Source organism: Patella vulgata, chromosome 1 (assembly GCF_932274485.2).
Source record: "Patella vulgata chromosome 1, xgPatVulg1.2, whole genome shotgun sequence".
NCBI classification, from domain to species: domain Eukaryota; kingdom Metazoa; phylum Mollusca; class Gastropoda; family Patellidae; genus Patella; species Patella vulgata.
The window spans coordinates 57,401,943-57,412,542 of NC_065879.2; positions in this window are offsets into that span (position 1 = coordinate 57,401,943).

A 10,600-nucleotide genomic window follows, 5' to 3' on the forward strand; every position below is an offset into this window, starting at 1 on the left:
CTAAACAGCAAAAAAAAAGTCAGTACGATTTCAAAATCAGAGAGGCACTTTAATCGAATCATTCTAGAAAACGACTTAATAAATGGATCAAAGCAATTTTTTGTGAACAGTATGTTGACACATTAGTGATAAATTCATCACAATTCCAAGACATTACGAGAAGGTTTAGAGTCTGTACACAGTCTATACATGAGTATCTGCTGTGTCCTACGCGAGTGACAATAACAGCAGTGCAGCGTCTGTACATGGAGTGGACCAGACAATTGATGAACGCTTTTGGCACCTGGAACCACACTCTCAGAAAAGTCTGGAGCAATCCATCAGCTGTGTTTGGTTACGGTATTAAGTCTCCTCTGAATTTCTTCCCAAAGATGTTCTGCTGTAGAAAGTCACAAGTAACTCTGGCGGTGTGGGCACAGGCGTTGTCATGCTGGAAAACGTTGTTTCGATGACGTGCGAAATGTGGTATGATGTGGGGTCTGAGAGCTTGATCGATGTAGCACATTGCTGTGATGCAGCCACCTCTCCCTGGACCAAGATTTTGGAACACCACAGGACCCACTCTCTGGTTCAGGCCGATTCCACCCCAAACCATTATGCTTGGACCTCCCCATGAGTCTCGTTCTATGACACATTGGTCAGAGTAACGCTGGCCACGTCAACGCCATATTCTGGTCCTGCCATCTACAGTTGATACGCAATACCGACTCTCATTTGTGAACAGAACAGTTCTCCATTGCCTGTGTCGCCAGTTCTGGTGTTGTTGGGCAAACTGTAGACGTTCACGTCAATGGCATGGGGTGAGGATCGGTCCACGGTAAGGTCTACGTCAATGGATGTTCTCTCTGGTGAGACATCGGCGCACTGTATTGGTACTGATGGGTTTTCCGTCTGTCCCCACTGTATGACATGCTGTCTAAGATGCCTGTGTGAAGGGATTCTGCTCATGCTGTCGCACAACATAGTTGTCTTGTCGCGTTGTGGTAAACCTTAGTCTACCAGTTCGGGGGCGATCATTCGTGGTGTTGGTGGCCCAAAAGCATTGCTGAATCCTGTAGATGGGTTGCGTTTTGGAGAACATTTCCTGGGTTCAATTCTTTGTTTAAGAAGAAGCCTTATTGCTCAGGTTAAGTTGGAGATGTGGTCACAAATATGCAATAAAAACTTTTGGCAAGTTTTATACAATGCATCTATTCAGAATAACAACATTTCTTTTGCTGCTTAGTATATCACTACCTTGACTAAGTATGATGAGAACTTTCTGCTTATGCTAAGTAGCGATAAGCATTTTGATTGGTCAAGACTTTGGAAAAACTGGGTGATTTGATGATATATTTGGACTAAAAAAAATATTCAAACTAATTAATCTATCATAATACCCCTGCTATAAAAAATCTTATCAAAAGAGGTCATGTTTGTGTCATGTGACTTGGCTGACGTGGTACCTAGCAACGAGTGCGAAGTCGAAGGAGAATTCATTGCATATACAAGATGATGTTGTTTTTAATCGCTGATTATTTATCATAAATATCGAAGCCCAATAAATTCTCGGATTATCCACTGCCCATCTCTTTTTCCGTGGTTTTTATCTCAGAAACTGTTGTACCATCAACTTTTTCAACATATACATCAAGCGCTCACTTACGCTGGGAGATCAGACAATTTTCGCGTGCAACCTTTGACGTCACTCGAACAGACATCCCTAATTGTCAGGTTGCCGGTTAGGGAAACCCTTACATTTTTTTCCTGTATGCGCTCCATGGGTGTTTTTCAGGGAATCCAGTATTTTTTAGTAAGTTTAAATGTTACTACTTTCCATATATACCAAAATTTATACATAATTACCACCCGATAAATACTTTTGTGGGAAAGTATCTTTAAACTTGGTGTAGATGTTCATTAGGTGAATGTCTTGACTTGAGTTTAATGATTAACACTTTCTGATAAACCTGAGTAATTTCATTGGTCGATGCTTTGGGACAAGATAACTTTTACTCTAACTCATGGAGAGTGATGAAACTTAGTGTATGGTTTCACTACCAGGTACTTCAAAACCTTGACTCAGTTTGATTGTGAACATTTTCTGCTTAGACTAAGTGTAGATAGTCAGTTTGATTGCTTGATACTTTTCAGACAAATAAATGTGCAATTAATTAATATGTTTCATCTATTTATTTTGGAATTGCGGCGGGGAACATCAGCCTCACTGTTGGCTTGTTCATTAACATTTTCAACCATTTGGTCGCCATATTAGATTTTACAAAATGGCTTCAAATTGATATTCAGCCGCCACTTTTAATCTGATTTTTTGCAAACTTGTTTTTGTTTTGAAGCTAGCTAGCCCAAGTGGCAACAATTCTTTGGAAGCCGATTTTTGAATTTAGATTTTGTTTACTTCAAGTTCCACTTTGAAATTATTCAATATTTAAAGCCTGCTATCACCTGATGTTGTACTTCAATGCAGTCAAGTGATGGGATTTCAAAATTTTTCTTGTCGAACATTTTACCGAAAATAAAGGGGCATAACTCTTATCGTTATTTAAGCAGATGGATTCATGCCACAATTAAAAATCATGTGTCACAAAATATTCAAATCCCGTATGTACGGTAATAAAAATTGGTGAACCTCGCTATTTTTCATATTTAATTCCCGTACGGTTTTCAAATTTATGTCAGTAACAATCCTACAAAATAACTCATTTTCGTAATGCATTGAATGAAAGCTTACCGATCCTGCTTCAGCATCAAATTCACAATAGTAGGCCTAATATTCCTTCAAAATTACGTGTCTTCGTTTATACTGCAGCAAATGAATGCAGAACTTCCTGAATAAGAATCGTTTTCTTCTTTATAAACAGGGCTAGAAATTCGTCATTTTTTGCAAGAATCTAAGAGGAATCTCATATTTGCAATCTGCGCGAATCCTCCGAATCTTTATTAATAATAAAAAAAAAAATGTGTTTTTTGTGTTAATCTAAAACATCAAAATACAACAACAATGATAAAAATAAAACAAGCAGATGGAATTTTTGGTAAACACTTAAAATAAAACCATGTACAAACAATCCAAACCATTAGACAAAACTCGAAGTCCTGAAAACGGTTTACAAAGTAGGCCCTAATATCCAGATAATGCCGTAGCCAAAATAAAATGATACGACACCATGTCATTTCTTCATAACACAATTTGTAGTCTTTTGTCCATCACGTAACTAGTCACCGTCACTTGCAATTTTGTTTATTCATTCGTGGATGATAGACAAACGGTAGAATGATCACGTGACAATCGAAATGAAATTGCTATAAAATAAAATTCAGTACGACTAGGATATATCCTTCAATAATATTTTTAAAATTTAGCATGTCAGCATGTGTAAAGTATAAAATAAAATAATCATAACGGTACACGCAAATTTTGACCTAATTCCAACCACGTGTTATTGGAATTCGACATTGAGATTCCGTCGGGAAAATATCCACTGTTTCTCTCTCCGTGTATTCGGTGTTCTATCAGGGGATTATATTCAATGAAGATTTAAATTTACCTAACAACTGGTCAAGGAATTCATCAATGTATGATCCAGTTATATTTTTTTAAAATAATATCCAGAATTCACATGGACGGACGGACGGAGTGTGGAAGACGCACGATTCGCAAACCATGCCGAGGTCGTGGCTTATTAATTATTTTACTGAACATATTTAATATTATGAATAATTACTGTATATATACAGCTTTAATTTTGCTTCCAGAAGCCATGTCATTGTCATAAAAAAGTTTGATAAATACGTTGTCCGCACAAACGACAGTGGACGAAAAAAAACACGTGGTCGACCTTGACAGTGACAAAATAGAATTGGAATGACCCAATTTAACCCCTGTGGGGAATCAAATCGCCGCTCGAAAGGATAAAATCGTGGAACCCAAACTATTTCGTTTCAAGGTTGGCATGCTAAATATTTTTTAAGAAGGATTAAAATAAATAATTAGGAAACAAATAAATTTTTATCGTAACTGAAATATGCATAAATAAAATAAAACCAAGTACGAACAATCCAAACCATAAGAGTAAGACAGAATTCGAAGTCCTAAAAAACGTTATAGGCAAAATAGTGTATTCAAGCAAAATAGTGTAATCAGCAAATGGACTGCTCCTCGTGTACAAAATACACGACAAACAGTGGTAACAGGTGTCCGGAAGAGTAAGCTTACCCTGCCTGGCGCCACACCCGCCATAGCTGCATCCAAACTATTAGGCGAAATGTCGGTAAAATAGCGTGATTGGCCAATGAACTATCGGTATGCAAAATGCACGCGATGAACTGTGTTAATGATGTAAATACTCTACTTCTAAAAGCAGTCGCCGTGTCGTGATCAGGGAATTTTCCACAAAATTTATTACATAACAAAAAGACAACGGCCAGCCAGAAACTCGTCAAACTTATAAGTTAGAAGTAAACAGTAAAACAAAAACACAACAATTATTTTATTTTATTATACATGTAGTATGCTATAAAGTAAGTCATACAAATTGACTGACTGACATTCAATAGTCGGTCAGACTCGACAATTCTCCGAGATTTTTTTTTTTTTTTTTTTTATACAAAAGTTTTACGCGAATCCATAATAACCTCTTACGAGAATCCCAGCGCGAATTAGATTCGGAGATTCGCGTCAATTTCTAGCCCTGATAAAATGTCAACAAAATATTCAAATCCGCGCGTAATAAAAATAGGAACACCTTGCTATTTTTCATATTTAGTTCCCGTATGGTATTCAAATTTATGCCAGTAATATTCCTATAAAATTATGTGTTTTCGTAATACGATAGAATGAAAGCTTGCCGATCCGTACCTACTCGTAAAAAGGCATAGCTTCCTTCAGCGTATGGCGTATGTGACTCATAGCACATAGCTTCATCGTAAATACTGCCTTGTAAGCGATTTTCGTTCGGCAATCAGGACCGCAGAAAAAATGTATAGACAGTATAACACGAAAAATACGTTGATCTCTTAATTACCTAATCAATCCAGCCTATTATTAGCGATAATCGGGTTGAGTGGTAGTCATACACTCAGTACACTATATTAATTTTGGAATTTTGAATATTATACACCATATCTTGATGTCTGATTGGGCATATTCCTGGTCGGAAAATTTTGGACGTTCAGAATATAGCGTCGGACATACAGGCAAAATCCTGTCACTGCTTCAATGACTTTTGGCCTTTATATGTAAGATTATCTTGACCTCTACTAACAATTAATAATAAAAAGCTTAAACTGGAAGTATAACTTCTGGTTTTAATAAGAATTAGAAACAGCAGTTTTTCCACTTTAATACGTGATTGATGATACTATATACTTGACAGTCCGTGGTGCTTCTCAATTGTTGGCTGGCGTGGCGTGATGTGATGTGACATTGTCAATAGCGTACAATATACAGTAGCACTACTGTCTGCGGTGAGGGGGATAACTCAGGGAACGCTGATGAACAGAGAACAGGGTAAATCGATAGCGCTCATTCACTCATTGTCCCAATGCTTCACATTTTCGGCAAAGGGAGGTTGCAAAGTGCTTAATATCGATAGGGTTTTTGGCTAGGGGGTTTAACCAAATTCGATAAAAAATTCATTAAAAACTATAGCCTGTATCGCATTCACAATGTTTTTGGAAAAGGGAGATAACTGAAGAACGGATGTCCGACATGTTCCAAATTAAACAAATCCAAGAACTTTTGATCCTTGACACATATTTTAAGTTTCATCTGAAATTGGGTGCCCAAACTTAGTACACATATCACTTTTTTCGTAAAAGGCAGTTTCCATAACCCAAGATACTGCGGTCCTGATGTCAGATGCGCATCCAAGATCTTTCGACCTTTAACACATACTTTAAGTGTCATCTAAATCAGACCAATATTGTTGTGTAATAAATATATAGTTGAACGTTAATCATAATTATGACCTATTCAGGCTCCACAAGGGATGTACACGTTTTTCATACGATCGGGGGGCAATAATCCAGGAACTTACGGTTAGATATATGTCAAAGTCAAATCCATCCAAGATCTTTGGGATATAGACATACATTTTATGTTTTAACATTTTTACCTGTGTAAATAGCTTATTTAACATATGTAAATAAGAAGTTATATGCATAAAAATTAGCATATGCATTACTAGGTTAGAATTATGAGGTAAATTCCACTCCATAGCAACTGGGCTTAAACTGTTTGTTTTTATAGTGTTAAGAATAGCATACATGGACGTATATTGTTGTCGCCCCTGTCCGTCTGGATGGCTATTCACATTTTGTTTGTGGACACTCTACAAGCCACAATTTTTATCCAAATTTGAGTAAACTTGAAATATATAAATAGGTTTATATCCCAAAGATCTTGGTTCCTTTCAATATTGCCATGTAACATGAATTATGGCCCCTGATTGTACAAAACGTCACATTTTTAGCTTGTGGACACTCTAGAGGTCACAGTTTTTATCTGATTAAGAACCATAAAATGTATGTTTATAACCCAAAGATCTTTGTTCCTTTCAATATTCGCACATATTGGACTGTAACTTCCTGGATGATGTACCCCGATTGTATGAAAAAATCGCGATTTTAGCTTGTGGACCCTCTAGAGGTCACAAGTTTTATTATACGCCCACATTTTCATGTGATATACAATAATTAATAGAATACAATATCATAATGACTGACTGTTGAGTTTGACTTTCGTGAAAATGGGACCGAAACTGCCGGACAAAATGACTGCTCCCGGTACACAATAGTGTAAAAGTATGTAATACCAAGGTTGAGGACCCTGTAGAGTTCACAGTTTTTATCCGATTTTGATGCAAATTAAAATATATGTTCCAAAGATCTCAGTTCCTTTTGATACTTGCATGTATCGGACAATAACTTCCTGGGTTATGGTCTGTGATTGTCTGAAAATGTTTTCTTTTTGTTTTTTAGCTTGTTCTCTGCCCATCTCTTGAAAAATGTGGGCATATCTTGCTTAGCAATCGCTTATCTGATTTTAAAAACAGTTCAAATATATCACCGGTTACACCCTAATAATAGTTGAGTTTGAATTTCGTGAAAATTGGACTGAAACTATCCGAAAAGATGGCCACTCCTTGTAGGCAAATAGTGTAAAAGTATGTAATACCATGGTTATGGACCATCTAGAGGTCACAAATTTTATCTGATTTTGATGAAACTTGAAATATATGTTTATATCCCAAAGATCTCGATTCCTTTCGATATTCGCGCATATCGATCCATAAGTTCGTAGATTATGGGTCCTAATTGTATGCAAAATCGCATTTTTAGCTTGTGGACCTTCTAAAGGTCACAATTTTTATTTTGCAAAATCTGGGCATATCTTGCTTGGCAATTGCTTGTTTGATTTTAAATACAGTTCAAATATATCACTGTTACACCCTAATGACGGTTAAGTCCGAATTTCGTGAAAATTGGACTGAAACTGCCTGACAAAATGGCCGCTCCATGTACGAAAATAGTGTAAAACTATGTAATACCAAGGTTGTGGACCCTCTAGAGGTTGCAATTTTTATACGCCCACATTTAAATGTGGTCGTATATTGTCGTCGCCCCCGTCCGTCTGTCAATCCGTCGGTCCGGCGTCCACAATTGCTTGTGGACGCTCAAGAGGCTAAAGTTAATATCGGATTGACTTTAAATTTATAGGCAGTGTTTAAGGTCTTGAGACGAAGAAGCCTATTGATTTACAGCGATTTCTGATTATTACTGCCAGAGTTATGGCATTTGATCACTTCAAAAAATCTTGTGGATGCTCTAGAGGCCAAAGTTAATATCCAATTGATCTTAGATTTATACACAGTGTTTAAGGTAATGAGACGAACTATCCTATTTTCAGCAATTTCTGATAATTACTGCCAGAGTTATGGCCCTTGTTCACTTAAAAAAATCTTGAGGACGTTCTAGAGGTCAAAGTTAATATTCGATTGACTTTAAATTCATACACAGTGTTTAAGGTCATACGACGAAGAAGCCTATTGATTTTTAGCAATTTCCGAAAATTACTGCCAGAGTTATGGGCCTTGATCACTTTGAAAAATCTTGTGGACGCTCTAGAGGCCAAAGTTAATATCCTATTGACTTTAAATTTATATCTTGCTTGGCAATTGCTTGTTTGATTTTAAATACAGTTCAAATATATCACTGTTACACCCTAATGACGGTTAAGTCCGAATTTCGTGAAAATTGGACTGAAACTGCCTGACAAAATGGCCGCTCCATGTACGAAAATAGTGTAAAACTATGTAATACCAAGGTTGTGGACCCTCTAGAGGTTGCAATTTTTATACGCCCACATTTAAATGTGGTCGTATATTATCGTCGCCCCCGTCCGTCCGTCCGTCCGTCTGTCAATCCGTCGGTCCGGCGTCCACAATTGCTTGTGGACGCTCTAGAGGCTAAAGTTAATATCGGATTGACTTTAAATTTATACGCAGTGTTTAAGGTCTTGAGACGAAGAAGCCTATTGATTTACAGCGATTTCTGATTATTACTGCCAGAGTTATGGCATTTGATCACTTCAAAAAATCTTGTGGATGCTCTAGAGGCCAAAGTTAATATCCAATTGATCTTAGATTTATACACAGTGTTTAAGGTAATGAGACGAAGTATCCTATTTTCAGCAATTTCTGATAATTACTGCCAGAGTTATGGCCCTTGTTCACTTAAAAAAATCTTGAGGACGTTCTAGAGGTCAAAGTTAATATTCGATTGACTTTAAATTCATACACAGTGTTTAAGGTCATACGACGAAGAAGCCTATTGATTTTTAGCAATTTCCGAAAATTACTGCCAGAGTTATGGGCCTTGATCACTTTGAAAAATCTTGTGGACGCTCTAGAGGCCAAAGTTAATATCCTATTGACTTTAAATTTATAATCAGATTTTAATGTATTATAAATGTTTCATTACCGAAAATTAAAAATATGCGACAACTCTTGTTGACTGCCCGGACGATTTAACTGCTGTGGGCGTATGTTTCGTTGTCTGGCAACCTATCTTTATTGATTTTGATGAAACTTAAAATACATGTTTATATCCCAAAGATCTTCGCGCATACCGGACTATAACTAAGCGCATATCAGACTATATCTTCCTGGATTATGGCCCCTGATTGTACGAAATATCGTCTTTTTAGCTTGTTCTCTGTCCATCTCTTGCAAAATGTGGGTGCACCTTTCATGCCAAACGCTTATTATTTATAATTTTTTAGTGTGATAAAGATACCAGCCAATGAAGATTCTCCAGCATTTATTATTGAAGCTATTTTAGATCCTGTTTCTAGAGATGCTCAAAAACTTGGACCAATACTGATGGTAAAATCATGTTTTATATCATTCATTATATAATTCATTCAGGAATGCATGTTTAATTGATAATCCAAGAATACATGTTTATATAATTGATACAACAGGAATTCAAATAAAAACTTAACAAATCTGCAAAACATATTTCTGAAGCAATGGTAATAAGCAGTATTTCCAACTGAACCTTATTTATGAACCTGTCCTCTCTGTCGTCCACAATTTCTTGTGAACGCTTTAACTTCAAAAGTTATTATTCGATTGTTTTGAAATTGATATATGTGGTTTACATTAGTGAGATGAAGAAGCCTATTTGAGGTCCCTCTGGAGGTCACAATTATTATCCAATTTAAAAAAACGTTTCAATATATCACCTTTACACCCTAAGGGTGGTTGAGTGCGAATTTCGTGGAAATCGGACCAAAACGGACAGAAAAAATGGCCGCCCCTCGTACTCAAATACATTAATTTGCAATGCAAAGAGGAGTAGGTAAGCTATTTTGGTGTCCTCAGGGTTTGTTGTCAGTTCTAGGATATTCTCGACACTTTCAATACTATTCATAACACAACACAAGGTATATATGGATATAACTACTTCTCTATTAATTAATAACGACGTTTCGTAACACATGTAGCACTATCGTCGTTGCGACATTGTTTTTAAATTTATAGACAAAGAATAGAGAAATAAGATGACTTTATATTTCATTAATTAATATATTTGGCAAATTAATAGTTTCACACATATTCACGTATATATTATATATAGTGTGTACTAAATCAACTTAGTCTGTAATTGACAGTTGACACATAAAAAGAGCTATTTAGCCAAAACAGGTGTCAATAAAATACCACCAAATTACACATGAGTGGAATTATTCTAATTGCGTCATTGGGTTTATTTTAACCAATCATTTTGTTAATTACACAAGTTCAGGGCCATGAACACACTTTGTTATGCATGATTTACTTGAGTGCTATATAAGATATCTATTTGAAAGGTTCAAGTAGGCTTCCATTAGATTCCAGAGAGGTTCCATCTGAGTTCCTATACAGCCGCGAGGCTGGCTAGGGTTGAGAAATGGTTTTAGCTAGTATTGTTATCTATTATGCTTGTATCCATATGTATTCGGCTATGCTATATAAAATGTAGAAGCGAACTGTTGCATTGTTATTCCTGGTAAGACAAACATCTTAAGAAAACAGTAAGAGAACTGTAAGAAGTAAAT